This window comes from Calonectris borealis, chromosome 1, assembly GCF_964195595.1.
Source record: "Calonectris borealis chromosome 1, bCalBor7.hap1.2, whole genome shotgun sequence".
In the NCBI taxonomy this organism is placed as follows: Eukaryota; Metazoa; Chordata; class Aves; order Procellariiformes; family Procellariidae; genus Calonectris; species Calonectris borealis.
Window position 1 is genome coordinate 10,915,806 of NC_134312.1, and position 26,013 is coordinate 10,941,818.

At 37.1% G+C, this 26,013-nt stretch overlaps 1 protein-coding gene and 1 long non-coding RNA gene across 3 annotated transcripts in view; one reads left to right on the plus strand and one right to left on the minus strand.

The window, feature by feature from the left end:
- Window positions 1-26,013, plus strand: part of PCLO (piccolo presynaptic cytomatrix protein) — a 378,538-nt gene that overhangs the window by 335,295 nt on the left and 17,230 nt on the right. The gene's annotated exons all lie outside the window — the stretch shown is intronic.
- LOC142079710 (uncharacterized) lies at window positions 119-24,582 on the minus strand. The gene is made up of 4 exons (XR_012672762.1): window positions 24,132-24,582; window positions 11,739-11,837; window positions 5,178-5,253; window positions 119-1,975 (listed from the first exon to the last, which is right to left on the minus strand). It is a non-coding gene; the product is annotated as an uncharacterized LOC142079710 (long non-coding RNA).

The window sequence follows — 26,013 nt, forward strand, 5'->3', positions numbered from 1 at the left end:
ACTATTTCAAAATCTGATGATGAACACATACTTACTGAACTGCAAGGTGATATACTAGTGATATACACTCATTGTTTACATAACCTTTAATGAACTCTTTCGGGGTTTTCCTTTTTTTGCATGCTATGTATTTGCCTGAGCTACAGATTAAAAAAAAAAACAACAACAAACAAGCTCTGTGATGACATCATGCTTTAACAGGCAAATTTTACAATACTGTGATTTTTATTTCATCTATTCAGAGTAGTCTAAGCTAAAAAACACCCATTTTTTTTCTTAATTTTTGAGCTTTGTGGTTCATCAGCCTGGATTATAAACTAAGAAATTCAGTTTTAACAGTTTCATCACTTAACTTTATATTTCATTAATTAAGACAGTCTAATCTTTATTTATGAGAAAAATGGTTGAAATACCACATAAACCTTAAAACAGGCTAGGAGGTCATTCTAATAACATTTTGGAGGAAAGGTGCATGACCTCTGTAAGTAAGTGACTGGCAATCATTTGACTTGTAAATTTTCCTTTATAGCTTTCTGAATAGTCCTGGTAAAATTTTCATCCATCATGTCTGCACAGAATAGACCCTGGAGCAAATTATCTAGCAAACTGTATGGCACTTTCTCTTGAAGGGATGCCCAGGAGTAGTATGTGGATTAGCTCTCTCGAATAAAATAAGGCATGAAACAAACTGACAGCACAAGCACAACAAAGCATTGCCACATTCTTAGAAGTAATTAAAACTTAGAAAAAAAATTCATTCTCCTTTTACTTGCTGTTTAGTTAGGCTAGAGTAACTCTGTTTAAGCCAAAGGACTCACTATGTTATGACTGAGAACAGATTAAGGGCTTGAGAAGTTGCTTAGATCAACTTGCTGCATTTCCACACTTTAAAAATTTAGCACTTTGATTTTTTTTAACTCCAATAGTTGAAATATTAGAACTATAATATTAGTCCTTATGAGGATGTTCAGAGAGAAATGGTCTTAATTTTGGACCTTCAACCAGGAAGTTATAAGTAAGAGCAGAAAAAAGACAGATGAAGGAAATTATTAAGGGCTAATCACGATACAGCTACTGAGACTTGCAAATGCTTTTGCCTATGCACAAATCTGTACTTTGATGTCTTCGTTGGTCAGGCTGAAAATACGGGTTTTACTGCAGATGAGAAACTTTTCTTGCAGTTATCTGTACCATTTCATAAAAAAAGAGGACTGTGAGATCAGATTAAAATATGATGCTTAATATTCATGAAGCAGGTTACAATTGGATTTGAACTTCTTGCTGGATTAAAATTAAGGTGAATTTCATTGCCCTTGCACAAGCAATGGTGACTTTGAATGAAAACACTGCGACGGGGAGCAATGTAGGACAGAGATCAAGTTAAATATTAAATTTATTTAACTTTGGGATCATTTGAGACCTTCCTTCTTTCATAATCAAGTCTAATTTATATCTTTGTATCTATTAGAAGGTAACTTCTATGAAACATAATCTCATCTTAGGTCATCTAACATGATACCAGAAAGACATATTTAGCCATTTTTCCCTCACAAGTATTTTTCTCTTCAACTGTTCTTAAACATAAAAAAATTAGAAAGGATGTAAGAATTGCAACATTTATAGACACTTCCCCCACAAAGGTGCATAAGGGAAACCAGATGATAAAACATCCAGTCACTTGTTTTAAATGTTTGGAATAAGTTCTTTGATATTTAATGGAGAAACACGAAAATGCAAAAAATGTGATAAAGAAACTCTAAGATGGATGTTCTGGATTTGGACAAGAGGGATTTGCATTAATGCATGGAAGGAAGCAGATTTTCTGGTGGTTTGACGCCAAAATACCCATTTTGGGGAAGTCCTGAACGTCTCATGCTGGAGGATCTCCGTCTTGGAAGGAGACAGGCGAAGGCGCCCCTCTGCCACCTCAGCAGCCCTTGGATACCAGGGGGCTACAGGACAAAAGTCAACCTTGCTGTAAAATAGACAAACACCAGTTATTATCCTGATAGCAGCCAGTTACAGGCAGCAAATGGTTTCTGGTGTGCCTCCAAAGCCCGGCAGCACTGCATTTTGGAACTACATCCTCACTTTCTGTGGGGACTGGTATACCACCACTTCAGGCGAGTGTTACAAAGTATATCAGCACCTAGTTTATGTGCTATAATTTTCCCCTGCAGATATTCTAAGTCTCCTCATGGACTATACGATGAGCCTAAATACTTTAGGTATTATAAATATACCCCTAACTTCCTTTGGTATGAAGGAAATTCTCTAGTAATCTCTAACAATTTATTTCTAATGATTATGCCAACTGCTTCTGTTGCTTTTCTCAGTCAGTAATCAGAAAAATTGTAGTAGATTAGTTCTTCCAGAAGGCTCAACTATAGAATAGAATAAAACACAACCTGCAAAATGAGTAAAATGGTAGGGAGTTTAGAAAGAGCTCATATTCGTTACTGTTACTCAAAGGTGGGTGATGAATTAATTGAGAGCAGCCCTGCAGAGAAGGACTTGGGGATACTGCTGGATAGGAAATTGGACATGAGCTGGCAATGTGCACTTGCAGCCCAGAAGGCCAACCATATCCTGGCCTGCATCACGAGAAGCGTGGCCAGCAGGTCAAGGGAAGTGATTCTGCCCCTCTGCTCTGCTCTGGTAAGACCCCACCTGGAGTCCTGCATCCAGCTCTGGAGTCCCCAGTACAAGAAAGACATGGACCTGTTGGAGCGGGTCCAGAGGAGGGCCACAAAAATGCTCAGAAGGCTGGAACACCTCTCCTATGAGGAAAGGCTGAGAGAGTTAGTGTTGTTCAGCCTGGAGAAGAGAAGGCTCCAGGGAGACCTTATTGCAGCCTTTCAATACTTAAAAGAGGCTTATAAGACAGATGGGGACAAACATTTTAGCAGAGTCTGTTGCAACAGGCCAAGGGGGAATGGTTTTAAACTAAAAGAGGGTAGATTTAGACTAGATAGAAGGAAGAAATTTTTTACATTGAGTGTGATGAAACACTGGAATGGGTTTCCAGAGAAGGTGTGGATGCCTCATCCCTGGATGAATTCAAGGTCAGGTTGGACAGGGCTTTGAGCAGCCTGATCTAGTTGAAGATGTCCCTGCCCATGGCGGGTGGGTTGGTCTAGATGATCTTTAAAGGACCCTTTCAACCCAAATCATTCTATGATTCTATGGCGTGAAAGAGGTAACAGTGATTATTGAAGGGTTCAACACACAAACTGCAAATAATCCTGTACTGTGTGAGTGGTATTCTGGGAACAGTTGCCCATTCAGGCAAAGGTATTTTTCAATTATAGAAGTAGAAACATTTTTATCCTTCAACAGTGGTTTCTTCTGTACCTTTGACTAGGAGGTTCAGGCATGCATGTCTCACTCGATTTGCCCAGAGCTTTGTCTTGAACAGGTACAGTCAATGATTCCGTGCTAGGAAAATTCCACTTTCTTTTCAGTTTCTTACCTTTATATTGAGCTTCAATTACTGAAGCAACATCAGAATGTCACATGTATAATATTGGGTCATAACAGTCTGAGAACTGTTATTTCCAAGGAAAATGGAAAGTATCATTATATGTCATACAACTTCTCACTTCTATGTTTATGTCGGGAAGTGAATGAATAGACAGATGAATTGTGAATCCACATGCTCCAGGTTACTAGCAAGAGTAGTCTACAATTAACCTACAAATCATACACTAACATGTATTTATTTTTCTTAAATTTAGTTAAAGTGAACTTTGTCTTCTGGAGAGAAAATTCCTATCTCCTGCAACATAATCCCTGACTCATAACACACTAGCGGTATATAGATCAGCAATAAATGACCAAGTCAGAACCAGTCGCTTTCATAATAGCAGAACATTTATGTTACTTTGGAATAGTTCCATGTTTCTGCACCAAGGCTCAATCCAATTCTTGTCAAGGCCTTTTTAGACTGGTATCTCAAAACCACAGGGGGCACCACCTATTTTGTTCTTGCATACATGTCAAATACTATCTTTGCTGTTTGCTGCCTTCCCAGTAACACAAATATCTCAACAGTATTGAACCTTTGATCCTAACATATACTAAAACGTAAGAGAACCTGAAAAAAACAGTCTGGACCTTCAAGTATTTTTCTTGAATGAATAGAATCTTGTACTGACAAAGTATGAGTGTGTTGACTTGATTGTAATGGATATTGATCCATTGATTTAAAGAGAAATCCAGCTAATCTGAAATGTTACCAACACTGACTTGAGCAGTGTTTGAATTGCATTTTTTGGTTTTGAGTTCATGTCCAGTAGTACATAGCAAAAGAAATTACTGCACACTCTCAGTGTCTTTCCTAAAGCGCAATGTAAGCCTGGTGATTTCTTTTTAAAACCCATTTGTAGCAGCTGTAATATCTGCTTTTATAGTCTTATTGCCATTCTGATTTACATGTAGATGAGGTCAGTTTGTGAAATAAAGTATTACTGAGTAAAATGCAATCCTTGCCCAGGAAGACATCTAAATGAAAGAATAAGGTATTGCCAGACTTCTCTACTATCTCTATAAATAAAAAGGCTAAAATTGAACCTGGCATTGCTTAAACTGCCTTTAATATAAAATCACAACCTTGCTTACTGCCATCAGGTTCTACCAAAGGTCTACCATCTAGTACTCTTGACAGGATAAGATTAATCAATGCCAGCAAAATTTAAAGCAGAAAATACCAGCAAGGGTGATTTCTTGCATGAGTAGCTGCTTCAGTACAGAGGAAAAAAGGGACACAAGGGAATAGAAAATAAGTAATGAAAGCACTTGCAGCTAGCCTGTCACATGTTGATCCCCTCATACTGCACCTCCTTTATCTTTGGGAATGCAAATTTTAATTTCAAAAATTGAAAAGATCAGATATGCTTTCTGTCACAAGGGATCCTTAAGCAATGAATCAGGCTTATGTAGGGGCAGTAGTTCTTATCCTCTCTCACTTTTGTTTTTTTTTAAAGCTATCCATAATATTTTATACATGCACCCTCAAGCTAGGAATAGCCATACTACTAATACTTAAAAACCACACTAATGTGAAGAAGTCATTCAAGATAAACAACAGCAGTATTGTAAACCTAAGAATTATCAGCTTCCTCTCTAAACATTTCTTTTATCTATCCCTGATTGGCCCAGTACTCTAATTTGCCCACCTGGCTCTCCAGTGATAATAGGAGCAATTAGTTCTGCCTTCATGAGGTATTTGCCAGTATAATCCAGCTGGTTTTCCTAAAAAGAAGCAGAAAGAATTTAAATAAGAATAAAGACTGCAGCCAGAGATAGAAACATAGAGGAAAAAAGGACAAGATAATCTATATTCTTGTATCCACATCGCAAACAACATTGCTTTACATAGTTACAAATCATCCTGTTCCTGAATTGTTATTATAAAGTGTTATCAAAGAGAAGTAAATAATCCAGGGAGCCTGACTGTGATTAACTAGAGGCTGGCCAACAGCTTGGGCCACTCTTGTATGAACTAGGACTGAATGGCTCTTAGCCACTAAATTGTGTGGCAAGAAAATGCTAAAAAAATTGATCTTTTTTTTAAGCTTTCATTAAAAAAAGTCTACTTTTCCCATGAGATCTGTAGAAAATTAACAAATATTAAGAACAAAAACAATCAAAAAGAAAAACAGAAAAACCTGAAAGCACATGTATTTCCTCTTGAAGCCAAAATATCACCCTTTGATATGATGCTTCAATAATCACCTGGAAAGATAATTTGCTTGCCTAATGTTCTTAATCACTTTTATTGGTCTAGCTCTTAAACGTATTTCCACTAACATAAAGCTGCTTGGGACTTTCAGCAGGTTTCTTCTGATGACTCCTTGGAGATGTAATGGGCTCAGAGTGTTTGGGCTGGGAATCGGAGTTCTAGTAATTCCATCAAAAAATTGACAAAGCTACATGGTTTCATTTCTGGAAAAAAAAAAAAAAGTGTTTTCGTAGAATTCTGTAATCCATGTCTTTAGAAAGATATGGTTATAAAGGAAATCTGATTTAATACCAGCTGGCACATTTGGTACAAATACTAGCTAATAATGAAGACCTTCAACACTGGAAAGCAAACAGGAGGATCCCCCCACCAAAAATGGAGTAAAGGTGAAGATGCTGGAATGTATGATTACTGGACCTGAACTTTGCCTGGTGTAAGTCTGAAGAAGGGCTACTTCACCTAGTGAGTAATTTAAAACAACTTTGAAATAGTCACTTTTCATGATCAGTGCTCATTTAGAATCAGCAAAAGTCAGGTTGAAGCATTAATATAGTAGAAGATGATTTGCTAAATATTAAATAATTCCTCTCTGTGATGGAAATGAAACCAGGAGATACTGAGTAGGGTTTTAAAATGCCATATTCCTGGATAATTCAGATGATTGCCTTCATTTAGCAGTGTGATTAGGACCTGGAATTTTGTCCATATTCCAGGAAAAAAGTAAGTAAAATAGCTCTTTTTTAAGGTCAATAATGTTTACTGCTCAAGTATGTATGAGCTATTATGTAGCAGGAATGGCGTTGAGGGGACCTCAAGAGGTCTTCCCATTGCTTCAAAACACAATATTGTTCCTAAAAGTCTTTTGCTATCTTGCACCAAAAAATTCTTAGTGGTGATAGAGACTTTACAGCTTCATTAGTCTGTTCTAGTGCCTGATATCCTTGACACTAAAATATTTTTCCTAACTTCTAGCCTAATCTTGCTTGCTGAAATTAATACTTAAAGAGAGAAATAAGAATCCAAAATCCAAGCTCCTCCCCTCACAAACATAGCACATTTTATCAAGCATTTCCTATAAATAGACTTTTCTGAGCTTGCCTACAAATGATAACACAGCTGCTCCTACTGAAAATTTCTGTATTAAAGCTCCACTTTTGTGGTATTTATTTGAAATTTCAAAAAAATAGGAATGTCATAAGCTGTTTCTATACTTAACAGTCCTTTGTAACTCCTATTGTTTGTAACTCACAGAAAAGGAGCTGGTATTGTATTATACGTGTATGGTTTAGAAAATTATTTATTCTTTATTTCTTTTGTTAGATAATTTATAACTTGTTTAGAAATTAAACTATTATGCTGGGGATTCAGAAAGGAGTTTTTTCTCTCCCCTCACATGTTCTTGTGTATAAACCCTTTTTTAGACTGATGTTCAAACAGTTATCTTTGAATGCTCTTTGGATATAGAGCCTTTCCAGGTGGGATCACATGGCAAGCTAAAATTAAACTTCAGCTGATATTTATGTCAGGATGTGAGACTGCTCAGAATTACTGGACTATAGGTTGTGTTTCAAGACAGAATTTTTTTGAAAATCAGTGCATTAGAATGAATATAAATCTTTCCTATGATGCAATTGCCTAGATGCTTTTGATTCTCATGGTAGAGAGTCTGCTCTCATATCTATAATTAGAACCTTGTGCTTTGTCCCCAGTTTATTTTCAGATTAATATGCTTTTAGTAATGCTCCATGTTCATTATTTCATCCTATGATAGTAGTCTTACAAGTTTACAGCTTTAATGAAATGTGTTATCCACTGCAAGAGTATGTGAGTAATGATTTGTCTGTTAAGCAAAAGCTTCAGTGTGTTTATTTCTCTTAAAGAATTCCTAACAGTTTGTCCTGTGTAGGTATTTGTAATTACTTTAGGCTATTATGTTCTGCGCTTCCCTTTTGTGTATTATTTATTCTGATACTACTAGGCTATGACTGAGAGGGAATCAAATGGCCAGAAGACAAGTCAAATCTAGTGGCAGAAAGTGATGTACTGTGTTTGTAGAGTAGGATGCAGTTTATATATCTTTATCTACAAAGGGATTCAGGGGTTTAAACATAGGTGTATCCTTCTGTTTTAAATACCCTAAAGTATTTTTCTGCCTCAATCCAGTTGCTGCTCCAGAAAATCATGGGTGTCCCACAGATTCTTCATCACATCTGCCATTCCTGACCAGATACTTCAGTTCCACTAGCACATCTCAAATGACCCCAGATCCACGTGTATATAGGCATAAACCTGATCTGCTCCTACAGCCAAGACAGTATTGAGGATTTCCTTCAGTGTCAGCTACCTAGAGTGCCAGTCCTTTTCCACTATCTGTTAAGAGCCAAAAGATTGTAATGAAAATTTACATTTATTTTAGCTTGTATACCTAGATTTTAGATGGCTGATATCAGATGAGATTAGTTCTACTAAATGGTCCCCGGGTTTGCATGTGTGTCAGTGTCATCCATTGCATAGGTCTTTCTTTTCTGAAATACCCTTTGGTATGCTTTCTTTTTGTTATACTTTCTTTTTTAAGCTTTCTTTATATTTTTTGTCTGCCACATTGGCTTTGCACTCTGACTGATTGTGATCTGATAATAACATAACGTAACTGAATTTCCATGCCTTGGAAAAATGCACAAAGATCCTGGAGATCAGCTGGGTCAAACATCTGATACATACATCTGCCTTCTTGTCTCACACTGCTGTAGTACCTAGAAGTTCACTCATTTTCCAGAAGTCTGGTAACATACTGCCTACAATAATTAGTCAATTTGTGTGATTTTCTAGAAAAAGCCCCATATGTAACTTGCATCAATGTCTGCTGAGTATGCTATGAATTCTTACTGTTTCCTCCTGCTGCTCTTCTAATATCTATAGCATTTATTCACCAGCCTCCTAATCGCCTTGGCTGTGCCTGGCTGAATGTTTAGGTTTTTAGAAACATATTCATATTCATGGAATACTCTGTTATATTCTTGAAGGAATTGGATTCTCACTGATCTGAATGCAATTATTTGACATTTTTTATAAACTATGCCTTTCTGACTAGTTGATCATCTTAAGAGTTCCTTCTTTCTTGGCAAGTAAAGGAGAGAAAAGGGAGGCTTTCCTTCTTGTCTCTGGACATTTGAGAGAGTGACAAACATAGACACCTTAACTCTTTGTATATATGTTTGTTTTAAGACTATTTGCTATTTTGTTTATGTTTTATAGCAGTATGCAAAGTCTCTGACTTTATACAGACACAATTTTCACACTATTTTCCATGTTTGAAAAAGTGAAGCTTACACAATATCGACACTTCGTATCTTCCTTTGTACTCAGTGCTTTCTTTTCAACACTCCCACAAAGCAAAATTACCTAAGTTCCTATAAAATTATACTACAGCTTATTATAATTTTGAAACGATACAGTGTAACAATAGGTTTTTAAGTTCATGACAAATTTGTACATGAAAGCTGGCATTTCTGAAGAAAGGAATCTGAACAGTGTTAGAAAGAAAATTAACAAGAGAATTTTTTTTTTTTTTCTTCTGGTGGATGAACATTTTGTGCATAAAAGAGAGCTTTCACATCAAAAGTGTTTGGGAAGCAGAGCCTAGAAGGTGCTGTTCACCTCACTTTATCAACAACACCTTACCCAGGTGTTGTTCCATTGACTAAAGGGGCTACTGCAGATTTAAAAAAATACAAAGAGAATGAGACACTGAAGAGTCTCAGCTTGCCTTCAGAAAATGACTTAAGCATGCTTTCCTGGAATTGCATAAAATAAGGATTAGTATTCTGTTTTTATTGGGGATACTTGTAAGAATCCTAGAACATGAGAAATAGATTTTTCCAATTTATCAATGTGAAAGCATATTGCTTTCCATCAGAAAACAGAAAAGTACCAATATGAGTGAGAGAAAGCCAGTCTTCCTAACATAACTTTTGCCATTCTCTGGACAAAGCCCAGTAACTAATATGTTATTGTACACTGGGCTTTTTTTTCCCAGCCTCTGGAAATTGGCTTGTTGAATCTAACTGGTTGTTTGCAGGTACAGACTTATCAAGAAGGAGGAAAGGTAAAGAGGCCAGGGCCTCCTCTTAAATGTCTCATCATTTTGGGTGTGTACCTTGTCACATTGTAAGGGAAAGACTGCACTGAAATCATAGATGCATCTAAGTATAATATGACAAATCAGTCCCCTCTTTATTGGCAACTACTGCCCTCAGGTTACTTGTTCTAAATCAAATGCCAAAATTAAATATTGCAGTTTTCCTGTTGAACAAAGCTGAATAATTTGTTACAAGTAAGATTTTCGGCCACTGGCTAAAGATTCTAAATTGAAGACAGCTTGAAAAATGAATATAATAGGAAGTGATGGAATTCCTGGGAGAAAGGACACACACACGCACACACACACACACAACACAAACACATTCTTTCTTCCCTGCACCCTCTCTGGGATCAACTGAATATATGGATGTATATTTAAAGCATTGACCAAAATAAATAATTATTCTGATTTCTGCTATAACTTTGAGCAGAAAATTCTTTCCTAGGGACACTATGTCTGTTATGATTATAAATTAAATAAAAAGAGGTCAGATCTTTTTGAATGCATTTTGTGAAATTATCGACATGATTATTTTTACCTGAATAATCCCAATTACAAAATAGCATTTTTTTTTCATAATAGAAGTCAATGTGAATAGATTTCTCAGAACAGATTTCTCCAAAAGATTACAAGTTTTGATGAAATCTTAAATTTTAAATTAAAAAAAAAGTGTAATAGAAACTTAGGAAGGGATACATAAAATTGACATCTTTCTTTCTTAGTTTCTTAATGAACTATTTGAATGAATAACCTGATCTTTATAATGTAGTTTCCCATGACAAAATGAGGGTTCCAATACATTCTCAACTGCCTGAAATGCTTTGAGAATACTGGTTGGGGAGCCTTGTGTAAATATCTTTTTCTGATGTACCAAGTTACCTTTGATGGTTAGTAGAGGAACTTCAAGGTTTCTGCATCATTTTGTTAAGACAACAGAGATAGTACCCAAAGACAATGCTTCCATCTGGAAAATGTAGATAATGCACACTGTGTATATTCTGTCCTTCCATCTGTCCTTCTTAACTATTACCTTTGCAATCTCAAATGAATATTTGAAATTACGTTCAACTCATTGCAATGACATACAGCTGAGACATGCATCACTTAAGTGCTATTGACCCCCATCTGAAATGGGATTAGGAGGAGAGACTGCTGATGGTCAGTTCCTCTGCTATCACCCTGGAAATTTTCATAGAGGTACTGTATACCTTGTGTTCTCCTCTCCTGCAGGAGTGACCGAGACCTACAGTCTAAAAGCAAGTGCTTCTCTGCTTTACAGTACTTCTGAAAATAGTCTCTCAGACATCATTATGTTCATGCAGGCTGCATCTACCTTATTGTTATGATTCAGAGCAGCAACACAACTTTGAAATAAATTCTTCGATTTTACCTTGCTTGACATTGTGTTGACTTGTTTGGGTTTTTTTTAATTTGTTTGCTTTTTTGTTTTTGGTACATCCAAATCTGGTTCCTTTTGAGGGAAACTAAACTGGAAACTCTGTTCCAGGTGAGCACTAAATGTGCTCCTGTGCCTAAATATGTCTTAGCCAATGATGAGTCCTTTGGACAGAACTGGACTACATGCAGAAAAGGTACATTTGTATCACAGACCAGAGTAATTCCAGTTTCAAGTAAAAGCTCTCAACTTTATACAATATAGATATAGGTGCCTCAGAACCAATTGATTTGATCTACTGATTTGTTCCTATCGCACTAGATCGGTGCTGTGTAGACACAGTAACAGATAATTACGCAAACATCTAAGTATAAGCTTATATCATTTGAGAACCCATTTTTCTATTGATCTTTAAAATTGTTGTATATAAAATAATTTAAAAATGAAAATATACGCACCTCTTTTTCATACTGTCATCCTGTGATCAGTTTGATGAGAAAACCCCTTTATGCCGAGTCACACGAAATAAAGGAGATAAATGTGTCAGCTGCCATATTCTACAGGAAATCAAACAAGGAAGAGGTGAACAGTGATGAACATTTCATCTCTTTCTACCACGCTGCACTGAGGAAAAGTCTCTAATGAAGTTTGTCAGGTCCTTTCGAGGACGAAATAAATAAAGACACAAGAGAAAGTCGCACAAAGTTCCTATATAATCTTTTCCCTATAATTTTTTCTCATCCTAGGGTGCTCGTTTTCTGTGAACTGAATTGATCTATAAGGAGGTGTTGTCTAGTGTTTTTTATTTATTCATTTCAAAACATATTTAAAGCTCTTAATGTAAGAGATATTGTCTAGTTATGTTACAGATAGTCAGAATTCTTTGGTTTTTTTTTTATTTTCACTCACTGTATGAACTGAATTAAGTAACTTAACTTCTCAATATCTGTGTATATTCATTCATAAAATTGTATTAAACTCATCCTTTCATAAAGTTTTTGTAATTCAAATGATGCTTATGACAGGAGAGACTGCCTCCAGTGAGTTAATGGGAGTTTTGTTATTGGGAGTCAGAATTCCCCATAGTGCCCTTTGAGTTCTGCAATAAATTGTGAAAGAAATTACTCGAATATATTTCATTGCATTGTATAGGAAATGTTACTTCACTACAGTATAAAGTATAGAAGGTGCATACATGGTCATGACATACATAGGTGACATACACAGTCAAATAGATGTAGTGGGCTGGATTAATATTGTGTAAGAGTTTAGATCAGGACATATTCTATGAAAGTCACTGAAATTTCATCAGCCTAAGATTGGCATGAGAGAAGAGGCATCATACAATGAGAAACTTTCAAGTACTGTGAAAAACACAGGAGCAGTATTGGAGAGTGGAGAAAAATTGGGATCAAAACATTTAGCTGACTGAGCAACAAAGTACTGCAAATGGTCTCTGAAGGTGGGAGGTCTGTCCTCTGAACAACCCTGAGCTCAGACTCTGCAGCTTTTACTCTGTTATGTAGTGTAGCAGCACTTTTGTCCTACTCTACCTATGATCTTTAACTCCCTAGGTTTTCACTGGACTGATTCACTATACTGTATTTACTTTAAATAAGCAGTACTTTATTTCAGAAAGTTGCTTATACAAATGTAAAGAATCCTTTGCAGCACAATCTTGTGGAATTCAGATCACCTGTCTTGTCCTCGGAGAAATATCCAAACCGTATAATTTTTTTTGGTCCCCTAGTTGGTTTCTGTACTGATGTCAGTGTTGTTTGTTTGTTTTTTTAAATTGCGGTTAGATTGTGAAATAGAAGGTAAGATTTATGAACAATTTGAAGTGGAAAATTTATATAATAGTACATGTTACAAGCAAAAGTGGAGTCAGTAATTTGAAGTTAATTTAGGTAGCTATAACTTAATAAACTTAAATTCGAACCCAAGGATTTAGTATTGATTAGTTCAACAAGCTAATACTTTGTGCTGAGTCAAAGTAGGTTTAATATACATAGATTCGTAGCATTAGGTCCACTTCAATGATATATATGCATACAATTGTACAAATGAACATATACTCATACATATAGAATCATAGAAATCATTAAGGTTGGAAAAAACCTCTAAGATCATCCAGTCCAACCGTCAACCCAACACCACCATGCCTACTAAACCATGTCCCTAAGCGCCTCATCTACACGTCTTTTAAATACTTCCAGGGATGGTGACTCAACCACTTCCCTGGGCAGCCTGTTCCAAGGCCTGACCACTCTTTCAGGAAAGCAATTTCTCCTAATGTCCAATCTAAACCTCCCTTGGCGCAACTTGAGGCCATTTCCTCTTGTCCTATTGCTTGTTACTTGGGAGAAGAGACCAACACCCACCTCACTACAACCTCCTTTCAGGTAGTTGTAGAGCGCAATGAGGTCTCCCCTCAGCCTTCTCTTCTCCAAGCTAAACAGTCCCAGTTCCCTCAGCCACTCCTCATAAGACTTGTGCTCCAGACCCTTCACCAGCTTCGTTGCCCTCCTCTGGAAACGCTCCAGCACCTCCATGTCTTTCTTGTAGTGAGGGGCCCAAAACTGAACACAGGATTCGAGGTGCGGCCTCACCAGTGCCGAGTACAGGGGCACGATCACCTCCCTGCTCCTGCTGGCCACACTATTTCTGATACAAGTCAGGATGCTGTTGGCCTTCTTGGCCACCTGGGCACACTGCCAGCTCATATTCAGCCAGTTGTCGACCAGCACCCCCAGGTCTTTTTCCCCTGGGCAGCTTTCCAGCCACTCTTCCCCAAGCCTGTAGCGTTGAATGGGGTTGTTGTGACTCAAGTGCAGGACCAAGGCCAGACTGACAGGCCTGTAGTTCCCTGGATCCTCCTTCCAGCCCTTCTTGTAGATGGGCGTTACATTTGCTAACCTCCAGTCAACTGGGACATATGCATGTATGTATACATATATGTGCACATATATAAATGATTGAATCACACACAAATATACATATATATGTGTACTTTTATATATTATGACCTAATAATTGTTCTACATACATGTTTGGAAAAAAACCCTCAGTTCTGAATGAGATGCTCCATCTGTGTCTGTGGAATTCTTCGTTATTCAAAATATCACTTTTGTTTCATGAGCTTTTATAATCTGGAAAATAAGTGTCACTGTGACTGCAATGGATAGCAAAAAAGATGAGACTTGTGTTTCATATTGGCTCTCACACAGAAAGATAATGAATCCTATCAACCTCATTCAGTTTTACAATTGAGTCTCACGTGTTCTACTAGTTTCATGGTCTTTTTTATTTAAATACATTTATAATAATTCAATTATTAGTGATTTCATTGGCAATTTCTTTTGAATCTTAAATAGAGGATAAGGAGAATTCTGGTCTGATCCTTTAGATTCTGCAAACAGGACCTGCTTAAACAGTCTCAGAATTTCTCTGAATAGTTAGGTTTTATTTCAGTTTATTTCTATGTTAATTGTCTAATTAAAAACCTAGAGTTTTGTCTACTGTATCAAAAAAATCTAATCCAATATCCTTCTGCAGCTGGGACTTCTGAAATAGATATTACAATGAGAAATTTTATCATGGGAGTTATTGGAGGATCAGCCACTTAAGTAAAAGTTTTGCAATCAGTGCAAAGAAATAACCATTTTGAAGGTACAATTCGTCTGACCTATTTTAGAGATCTATTTGCAAATAAGACAAACCACATTCTAGATGAGCAATTGCTCTCGTTTTGCTATAAAAGGAGCCTTGACATCTAGCTCAGATAACATCAACGTTCAGGCAGATGAATCCTAGCAGCAGGGTCTATCTCCAACAGACGTTAGGTGACAGTCAGTGTAAAATGTTATTCTATATGCATCAAGAAGTAACTTTTAAGCACATTTAACTTCATTTGACAAAAATGCTAATTTGATTTGGTCTGCAGTTCTAAAACCGCTGCTGTGCTTAACAGCAAGTGTAATTACCATTTGGAGTGTTAAGTTCCATAATTATCTTGAACTAACAAGAAGCACAAGATGGTGTCAATTTGCTGGTTTTTTTTTTTTTGTTAGAAAAGGCTCTAATTAGGACGTGAAAAATTGAATAGGGGAGAACTTTTGGACTAACAGTTTACTCAGATACAACATAATAATCTTGAAATCACAGACATATAACAGGATAAAAGAGATCAGGTTGGTTTCATTAAAGATGAAAACTGAAGCAGGTCACAAATCTAAATTAAGGACCAATTTTGTGCATCTTTAGATAACAAATACTAATTCTGTTTTCTGATTCCCGCCCCTCCTCCACAAGGCAACAGGAATTCTGCCAGGATTAGTGATCAATTTAGCAATAAAATAAGTTTCTCTTGTGGTTCTACTTGAGGAAAACCCCACACTAATCCTCTTTTTTCTCCACCTTTCAAATCTCACTGGAAAGAGTTAAAAAAATCCCAACACTGTAGAGATGGTATAGACAGCCTGCAGAATTCTTCTATAGATTCAGTGATTGACACAAAACTCATTAGAAAGAAGAGAACTAGGAACACTCATGATTCACTGTAGCTGGAGTTACTGATTGCCTCTTAATTGGTTTTGTCTCTCGGAAGAGTTGGTGCCTTGTATTTGCTGAAAGAATTTCACCCTCAAAACACACTAGCAGACAGCAGTCTCCCTTGTTGACCGGAGGCAAGCCTGGCAAGAAGCCCTGAGTTGCCTAAAGAGACCATGTATGCTTTTCTCTGAGTTCTGTACCTCTGTGGAGATAGCGGCTCTATCCCTGTTTACTTCACTGTAGTTCACCGCAAAAAGAACACAGAGATTCATAATCTTGGGGGAAAAAAGCAACAGGAAACACAAGTAAATCGAATTAAAACACAACACTTATAATTAGTAACTTCCTCCTTTTTTACACAAGATCCCTAATATTTGTCACAACTGGGTAATGGGATATAAAACAAGATAGTAATATCTGTCTCAGATTTAAACGGCGATCTCGTATAATTTTAGAATTAGGCCTTAGGACAGGCCTGAAAATATCCTTAACAGTTCAGACAAGTTCACTGTCTCATACTTCAGTAATTTCTTCTGGGTTCAAAACTCATCAGTATTTAGACATTAAGTTAACTGCTTGTTAATGGAAGGAAGACAAGGATCCCAGCAGTGTTGCCTTCACCAGCTGGGAAAGTGGAAGATAAAGAACTCTGGGAGCCGTTAGAGGAACAAAGATGAAACTGGGAAGAAGAAGCTTCAAAGCTGATGTAGGAACAAGTCAGAGGGTACAAAATAATCCTCATAATCCACACCATGGGCCTGTTTGGAAGCACAGATCTTAAAAGCTTGGGCAGTGAGCAGCCCACGAGGAAATTAGGCATATGTCTGTCAAAACAAGAGTGAGGAAAAGTCTAAATTTCATTGTTTAGACTTTCCCAGGGAATGATAAAAAGGAATTGAAGTATCTTTGAACTTTGAGCAGCTCCCAGTGGACTGTTACACATGGGCTCACAGCCCCTGCCACAATCATGCCTCTTGTACGTAGCCGACAAAAATGATCAAGGCTGTTACATTTCCTCTTTGATTTCAGCATAACAGTTGGGCTGAAGAGACAGAAGCAAACCTGCTCACTTCTGAGAACTGCCAAGCTGTCTTTATATAAACTCTTAATATTCAGCTTAGTCCAGCTCACTTCATGAACACACATTCCCAGTATTAGAAGCCTTTGGGAATCACAACCAACCTTCCGTTTATATAAAGAGCAAACCCAACCATACATGGCCGATCAGAAAGATGTATGCATCTGATCTCTCCAGCTAAACTAAGCAGCAAAACTAAGCAATGGGCTTACATTCATGCTACAACACTACTGATTTCTATCTCCTGCAGCAAAACTCAAATAAACAACTGGACTTGCTTTCATGCAGGAGTGCTAACTTGTTGATAGCACCACAGCTATATTTAAAGCTCTTTTCCTGAGGCAGCTTTTCTTTATTGTTGACAGTAAAATGTATGGTCTATGAAAAGAGACTTTTGTGCCACTATTTGTTTTCAAAGAGTTGGGGAATAATGCAGGGACCACAAAGCAGATTCAATATTCTTTAGACTTCTTTAAAATGAATAAAACTAAAAATATGCAATTGATGCCAAAAGCAATTTTAAAAATACTCAAAGTGCTGGCATTGGAGACAATGCCCTTTTCCCACAAAGCAATCGATTTTTACATGCCCTTATCTCAAAATGTGTGGTGTCCACTCAGTTCTGCTCAACTGAACTTGTTTAAAGCATTCTTCAAATCAGATTTTCTCTGAGAAAGTCACTGGTACAATGACACCAACAACTTTTCTTTAAACAATATTAATTTGGAAAATGGTTTTGTGATCATTGTTGCTGCATACTGGGCTGCAAAAGTAACTGTGTAGGGAGCAGGTCATAGGAAGGGATTATTCCCTTCCACTGGGTGCTTGTGAGGCCCCATCCAGAACACTGTGTCTGGTTTGGGTCCTCTGGAGACATTGAGGAGACTCCAACAGGGCGCCGGTAAGATGGTTAAGGGCCAGTGCAAGTGTCATTGAGGAGAGGCTGAGGGTTTCCTTAAACCTCAGGAAATGATTTACCTTATGGGTAGCTAATATCTTATGGGATAGAATCATAGAATCATAAAATACTTTGGATTGGAAGAGACCTTTAAAGGTCATCTAGTCCAATTCCCCTGCTGTGGGCAGGGACATCTTCCACTAGATCAGGTTGCTCAGAGCCCTGTCCAACCTGACATTATAGTATAGAGAAGATGGAGCCAGACTCTTCTCAGAGCTCCACAGCAAAAAAAGGAAATAGACAATGTTCACAAGTTGAAGTAAGGGAAATTCCAGCTGAATATAAGGAAAACTTAAAAAAAGATCACCATGAGTGTAGTTAAACACTGGGTAGGGTTGCCCAGAGAGGCTGAGGAGCATCTCTTGGAGATTTTCAAAACTCAACAAACAAGCTCTGTCCAGCCTTATCTAATTTGGAAGTTAACTGTGAATGTGGGGTTGGACTGGAGACCTCCAGCAGTCCGTTCCTCTCTGAATTATCTTATTAGTCTATAATTGCTTCATAAAGCACACTTTCTCATAAACCAGTGTTGTTGCTGAAAAATGCCATTCTTTTCTTCCCTCAACCTCATTTCATCCTTCATGGTGGCATAAAGCGTGTGCTGAATCGAGTTGGGTGACCAACCCAAAATCAATACATTGGAAGGGAGGAGGGTTAGGTGGCAGTTAGTAGGATCATTTCTGCCAACTAGTTCACTAGGCAGCTCTACAAACATCTATGGCTTAACAAGATAACGTCAGGGAAACTGTGTGGGAAGAAATAAGGAGGAGTGTGAAGAGAGCTCTTTCAGCACCAGTGCCCGTTTATCCCATTTTAAGATGAGTAAGAATCAGTGATTAGTTACAGGTAAAGATGTTCTTTGCAGCTAGACCGGTGCAAAGGACGGTATTATTTTCTTTAAGGGGACATCTCACCAGGAAGAGTTTAAAAGAGCAATCTGCTGCAACTGTTTATTAAACTCTCCATAGTATTTTTCATAACCACCGAGCTGGCCAAATTCCTCCCAGGTAATTATGTTCTGTTGCTTGAAGTTGCCTGCTGCAACTGCATACAGATAATGTATTCTCTTCTTTCCCTACCCTACATATAGCAAGACCTGGCATATCTCATCACAATCTTTGTAAATAAGGGGTTATTTTAAAAAATTATCTTTGCTAAATAACAGAAAATAAACAAACCGGATTTCCTTTGCCTTTTCTTTGTCCAAGCAGTAGGATGATGGTTTTATGGGTAAAGCATTGAGGAAGACTCAGCAACAGTGTTTGTAGTTCCCAATGGCACCAGTTTTTTCTTTGACAGTAGAGGAGTTAATTCTGCCATTACCAGTGCCTGTTTTCAAAGCATAACAAACAGCTTTCAAAATCAGAAAGTACACTGCTCAGCAGGGTAGCAGACTTGCCTTATGTGTCTTGAAGCATTCTCGATAAAGAAGTGCTCCTTCGCTGCAGCTTGAACGGCACATGGAAAAAGGAGAGAAATTCAGCATGAAGCTTGAAAGCTCCTTATTATGTGGTCTCTTTGTGCTTCTCTGAGATAGGTCAGAAAAGTAATGAAGATTACCAATATATGTTTACTTGCAATTACTGCCTGTAGCTGTAGTTGCCTGACTCTTCTGATTAGATGACCTGTTTATAATTACTTATAATTTTGTGCAAACAATGAATGTAAACATACAATACAGACCACTCAAAAACATAGGTGCAGAAGGAACCCTTGACTCAGAATTAAAAAAGAAAACAGGATTACATGATGATTTTTGCTGCTGAGTTGGGTAATGTTAGACAGCTTTTTATGCTCTTTAAGCCTCAGTTCGTTGTAAACTGAAAATAATGATACTATCCTTTTAAAATTTTGTCTTTTGCTACCTACCACTGGTATTATTATTATTAAGGGAAGCAAACCAAACTTTTACAAGAAACAGTTTGTGCAAGCAGTTGAGAGTATGTATCACAAATGGCCTGAGACAGAAATTTTGATTATTTTGATGGAAATCATGACCATTAACTAACAGTATGATGGGCACCTCAGGCTTAAATAATGTGGAGGACTGTATCTGTTGTTCAACTGAACTATATTTTATAAATTTTATTTCAAAATTTGAAGTTGAGTGCCTTGCACAGGATAATTAGATGCCTTGCAAGCCATTTTGGGATCAAGTTTGCAATCTCCCACATCAGTATGATGTCCTTGGTTCCGAGTCATGGATTTAAATGGCTACTTTCTTTCCTGTAGCCAAACTATATCGAGAAGGAGGAATGGAAATGATAAAAGAAGTTAAAAACAGTGTTGACCTGAGTTATGTTGTATACATACCCTCAAATTTCAGATCTGAAGATAGGAAAATGGTAAATTGGTAAATTTGGTAAATAAAGCCTCTCCCTCTTTGGAAGAGCTACCAATACAGAGACCTTGTGGATTCAGCACTGAGAAGAAGATGAATATAACAGCACTCAGACACTTGCAGTTCAGCAGTGGATCCCCTAAGTTTTGGTTGTGAAACCCCATGCAAGGGGACATTTCTGGTACACGTGGTCATAAGGGGGTAAAATTATGCTGAAATAACTTCAAAGGCAGAACATGGTCTTCAGGTTCTTCAGCCATGCAGCCCTGTCTTTCACAATAATAATCACTTTACAGAAATAGTTAGCACTACCACCACAGTCAATAAGCCCATTAAAATGGGCAGAGTAGTAGAGTCTTTGAGTATGAATATGTAGTATTTTCCAAATCAGATGGGCAACTTGGTACTGCTTTCAGGGAAGCAAATGAAAGTCAATTTTACATGATGAATCTAGATATTGTATTTTGAATTTGACAAAGATGAATTCAGATCCAATCATATGCTTTACTATTGGAAAAGTTGGCTCATAGACTTTTAGGAAAACATAATTTCCTTCCAGAGGCAGATCATAATCTGAAATGATCTTTAGTGATTTTGATTGTTACTGTTACTGAGCTAATCTATATCTATACCTCACTATTTGCATATTTAAACAATATTTCTGCTTTTATTTTTATGCTTATTTTCTCAGTGATTAATTACTTTTGTGGGGAACTCAGTGAACAGCTGTTCAAGTCACTAAATAACATCAAACACCAATGAAACCTACTGACTAGTCTTCAGATCCTATGAGTTTTTCTCTGTCTTCAATCATTTAATATTCAGCATACACATTAAGCAGTTGAACTTATTTCTAACATTTTCTACAGCTGTTAATATTTTTTCTGACCTGGACTTATATTCTGTAAGAAATTATACCTACACAGACTGTTTTTCCTCATGGATACAGAAACAACTTGTTGTATATGAGGTTGCTCACAAATAACATTTAAGTTGTAACCTGATGCTAGTTCTTCTGCATGGTGATGAAACAGGAGTCTCATGTGATACTTTACTGTTCTTCACAAGGTTTTGTCTAATGATGCTGAGCATGTCAGCTGGCGTGGTAACTAACCATGGCCTGCACTAGTTCAGCAAGTCATTCTTCATGAACACTATTCTAAGGGACACTGCAGTCTCATATTTTCGAGCCAACTCCAAGCAGATATTCAGTAGACATATCATCTTTTTAGGATTTCTAAAACGGCAACGCTCTAGAATTTTTAAATATTCTTTATGTCATTCAAGACTCTTTTTGTGGTGACTGTTCGGGGCAAGACACCTTTCTTCAGTTCATGTAAATCTGAACTGTATATCAGATTTTTATTCAATCTTCTTTTTTACAGTACAGAATGCTTCCTGAGTAAGTTTCAAATCCAGGAGAATGTATGTTTTGCTCTCCTAAAATTTGTCTTCATTTTTAGTTGAAAAAAAACTTTTTACTTTCTCATCTAAATTGATTGAAACTATAAAGAGAGCCTGTGTAATTCCTGCAGTTAGTGGAATCATATTTATGGATGATGATCACAAATATATTTGCTATACTTTATTACAAATTTATAATGAGTATACAACAGTAATAATATTTTTTCAGGTCCCAAGTATTTTACATTTCAAAAACCACCGACAAGTTTTAAATCACGTTATGCAAAGAATCTATGTTGCACTTGCAGTTTGTGAGGACTTGCAAAACCCTCCTTTCAATTCCCATATGCCCAGCTTTAATTTTTAAATACAAATTACAAGCAAGACTTCAACAGTCATCTTCAAAAGAGCGGTACTAAATCTCGGAGATTCTTGATAAAATCATGAGTGTTGGCCTCAGTGCATAACTCTCAAAGCAGTCTCATTGTACTGTGGAGGAGTACCAGGAGACAGAAGAAAAGCCTCATTTCTGTTTAAAGGCAGTTGCCAGAAAGTAAATCTATCGGAGCTGTCAGAGCATTAGCTCGCGATGAGATACTCCTTTGTATTCATTATTGAAAAGGTTCAGTTAATTATACAAGTCCTACTGCATACATACTGCCAGAAGCAGAAAAAGATTTTTAATGAGTTACAAAAAGGTTGGGGTTTTTTAAATCTACAAATAGAAGGTATTTGCTTCAGTGACTTCAGAAAATTTAGGGGGAGGTTCTAAGCCAGCCAGACAGACATATTTAAATACAAATATATGTGTGTTTTCCGATTCACCTTTTCTGGGGCACATAGTTTTGAGAAAACTTTAATCAGAAAAGTTTCCCAGTTGCAGGTGGAATTGCTGTCAAATCTAGGTGAAAGTCAACTGATCATAGCCTCAAGACCCCTTACCTGGGACAGAGTCTCAGCTTCCAGAACAGGGGATTGAGTACCTCTGTTCTATGTGGCACCAGGAGAGGTCTCAGCATCTGAGATGTGAGATTTCCAGGAACCAGTGTCTGACTTTTTTTCTCACTCTTAAAGGTCCTGAATAAATGTTTTTAGGTCATCATATTGGAAAATTTTCAGTCTTGCACTATAAAACTTTTTCCCCTTGCATCTCCGCTACCAATCTATCGCATTCTCCCATTACTGAACATTAGGCCCTTCTCTTGTTCTAAAATCCATAATTCCCAGCTCTCCTTTCTTTGTGAGAGGACTTCCACCATCTCCCCCATTCCCCACGGAAGTTCAGAAACTCAGAAACATTTTTGGCATTTTCACCCCCATAGAAGATTGAGACCTCTTCTACAGAGTCATTTACTTGACTTGGAACATGGACTTATCTCACAATTTGGAGCTTCACCATTAGTTTTTAAGGGATATATAATTCCATTTATTTAACAGGTTTCTTCCCAGTTCATGAACACTGTAAATAGGAGCACATTTTCCCTTTCTCTTTTTCTTTCCACCATTTCAGTCTTCATCACAAAGCTCTATGAGTGCATTTACGTAAGTGTGGTACTGTCTCTGTACTGCTTCTTCTGTTCTAGGTTTTTATACGATATTTTTTATTCAAATGTATCTCTGTGGACTTTAACCACACACATCAGTTCAACAGTGCAATGAAATACCAACTTTAGGATATGTCTATTATAGCAGTTTGAGGGAATCAACATTGCATGAAATGAAGAATAATGGCACTGCTGTGTGCTGAATGAGAGGGAAAATGTAAAGTATGTATTTCAATGAAAAGCAGGTACTTTAGACTATAAAGATTTCTGATGGAAGGTTACAAACTTTAAAGAAAAAAAAATATGCATTTAACAGAAGACTCTGGGCAGGAGCTGAAAAGTAAATTGATATTTCTCCAAACTGGTAACAACTTTAGGAACTGTCTCCACATTACTGTAAGCAATGCTTTCAGGCATTCAGGCAATGCATTTCAGGCAATCCCCCCCCAGGGACTGTAGAACTCTGAATTCTGCATAATACTGTGGAATTTTCTGCATAACATTTCTGTCCATCCCCCCTGAGCAAAATTTGGATTAACACATTTTTCCAGTTTTGACTGAGCTGATTCCATGTTTATCCTGATTAATGGAAAGGATCATCCCTCATTGCTCTGTTGGACAGATTATGCAGTAGTTGAATCCCAGTAGTAATTACAAGTATTCATTTTTGTGCTAAGATTCCCTAGGTTCTCCACAGCCAGTCACAAAACACTCTGGTGGTCCTGGAAGACAGATTTGGCTTTCTTTCATATATTAGACACAATGAGCCTTGTTAGAATTATCACAGCTCTTACTATCACACTGAATAGGCAATTTCTCATACTCTTATACTTAGTAGTCTTATTAGCAACAATTATTTCAGTAATCATTCTTATTTAATGATAGAGAAATAACATCTCAACAGTGGGCTGCTACCACTGTACCAGGTAATGTAAGTACGCAAAAGAAAATCTATTAATATAATAGCGTTACCTGTCTTCCACATGAACAGTCAGTGCAGAAGCATCTGCTCTGGTACCCAAGCTGTGCAGCACACACGACTGTGCTCACCAGTGTGTAGTTCCAGGGAGGTATGAGCAAGACTTTAAGCATATTTCACTGAAGAGCCTCAGAGCTGCAGCATAAATCTGAGGGGGAATCTGGAAATCATGATGTGAGGAATGAATAGGCAGGTTCTTACCAAGAATTTTCATCTTTAGTTACCATGATAGTGTGCCTACTAGGTTTATAGCACAAAAGAATGCTAACATATTGCGTTAGCTTGAGATTGTGTATGGATATATTTGTGTATACAAATGCCATCTTCCACCTCCTTCTCAAAGAAAGCTTTATAGAGTTACATATGCCACCATGTGTTAAGTAATTTTTTATGGGCTATAAATGACTTGGGCAAGCTGTGAAATGAAACAGCTTGTTCCACTGCACTAACAGTGCAGGCTCCGTGCTTATTGTCTGTGCAGTAAATGTGCAATGAGCCACTCTCCAGACTAACTGGAATGAAAACATGCCATATGTGGTTCTTACACCAATTCCTATTCACTGTGTATACTTCCCTGTGATAGGACAGCTTTATGACAAGAGTAAAGTACCAAAATATTCTATTATTTGCACTGCTAAGTCAGAAAACATCAGTATTTTTTTTTCAGTTTGGTTACTGCTTTAGAAATCTTTAGCGTGCCTAGTAAAACTAAGTCTGTATTAGATGTGTAGGTAACACCTACTCCTGAAGTCAGTACTTTATCCTTGAGCTGTTTTTCTATGTATCTTTCTAATGATCTAAATTCTTTAAAGACCTGCAGCTAATTTTATCCATCTACCTTTGAGTCTTGTTTTCTTCCCTCAGACCACATGTCCAAAACACTAATAGGAATGAAAAATCACCACCTAAGCAGCTGTCTGCCAAACCAAATGGGGAAGTTCCTAGGTGTTCCTGTAATGCAACGTGTTCTTTGGTTTATATTTAAATGCAATATGACTGGTTTTGCTTATGTCTGAACTACAAATTTGGCAGAAATTATATAAATAAACTTTGGTTTCATGTCACTCTGCTCACCAAGTGGTCAGCAGGTTTCCTAACAGAGCAATTACTTTTCAGAAATGCAGTCTTCAAGTACTTTGCTTTCATTGCTTTCATTTTTAGCTGTTGTTCTTAGGAAATTTGTTGTTTTTACAACATTTTCGAAGCACTCTGTGTATTTGAGTTTAGGTTGGAGGATGTTTGTTTACATCCCAAGTACAAAATATTCTGTTCAAAGGATTATTTTCTCTTTGGATTTACAAAAGTAAATAATATACAAAACCTACTAGGCAATCTAGTTCTTCCCCTTCTGATACTGTGCTACCTAATATTTCTGAATTATATTTATAATTATTTGATCATCTTTATTATATCTTTGGGCAAATTTTCTGTTATCTCTTGCTACCATCCATGGGAGTCATTTCACTCATCTCAAAGTGCTCATATTATTTCCATTATTCTTTCGTCATACTGTAATATAAGCCAAATGGACTTCAATACATTTCCTGGGATTTCTAGTGTTTCAAGCCAGAATGTCTAATTTCATGACCTCAAGTGGACAAAAAGAATAAATAAATTTGTTGCGATATTCACATCTTCACATTCAGAGTAAGAAGGTGTAAACTTTTTCATTATTTTGGCATAGAAAGTGAAGGTTGGCTCAGAAGGGATTTTGTAATTTCAGACTATTTTGTCAAACTCTCAAAAACTTGCATATCAAAACTAAAAAAAAGATAAAAAATGTATTTGCCATGGGAGAGGGAAAGTAGCTTAAAATCTGTCATCATTTAAATGAGAACCTAAGCAAAATCTAGCAAAATCCTCCCTGTTTTTGTA